The sequence below is a fragment of the Pristiophorus japonicus genome, unplaced genomic scaffold (genome assembly GCF_044704955.1).
Source record: "Pristiophorus japonicus isolate sPriJap1 unplaced genomic scaffold, sPriJap1.hap1 HAP1_SCAFFOLD_30, whole genome shotgun sequence".
NCBI classification, from domain to species: domain Eukaryota; kingdom Metazoa; phylum Chordata; class Chondrichthyes; family Pristiophoridae; genus Pristiophorus; species Pristiophorus japonicus.
Window position 1 is genome coordinate 11,642,985 of NW_027252779.1, and position 696 is coordinate 11,643,680.

The 696-nt window shown below is 40.5% G+C and overlaps 1 non-coding gene across 1 annotated transcript; it reads right to left on the reverse strand.

The window, feature by feature from the left end:
- Window positions 1-614: 614 nt before the first annotated feature.
- On the reverse strand, window positions 615-696 carry trnas-cga (transfer RNA serine (anticodon CGA)). Its single transcript has one exon. It is a non-coding gene; the product is annotated as a tRNA-Ser (tRNA).

A 696-nucleotide genomic window follows, 5' to 3' on the forward strand; every position in this document is an offset into this window, starting at 1 on the left:
AGATCTGCCGAGATCTTATGGACCTGCGGAGTTATTCCATAATTTAATGAACAATTCCATACCCACAGGAATATTTTTTCTTCTTGAATTTCAATCAGTGAATGGCTCACTGCCACCTATTGGTTTGCTGTGAAAAGTAAGCAACTGAAATAAATGCAATTCCCGTGTGTTCGGTCGTTATCACCATTTGTTTGATTTAAACTGCAGAGGGCGTTTGGACTAATTGATAAGGTGTTTTACATCACTGCAAATCCCGATGTTCTCAGAAGATCGCAGGTTCGAGTCATTATCGTCGTCGTTGTATTAAATCTCGTTCAACTTTACGAAGCCAAATCACATTTGCCCTAATCAGCTGACGGTGAATTCCACCTAAACATTGCAGGGCTCTTTGTTAAAATGTATTTGTTTCATGATGCCTTCTATGAATATTCTTCACTGAAGTTTGCAAACTGTTTCCTACAAACTAATAACTGTTTAATGTCGATAATGTATCCATTTTTCCAATTCGAACTACTGCTTTGCGTCATTGAAGGGCAGTACATGGAACGGTGATCACATTCTGGTCGAGTGATATCCACAGGGAAACCATTAAAAAAATAGTTTCGCTGCACAATCGCTGCGAGCAGAGCTTGAATGTGCGCGGGGAAACCCCTTTAAATTTCGAGTTCAATGCCTTAACCACTCGGCCATCGCAGC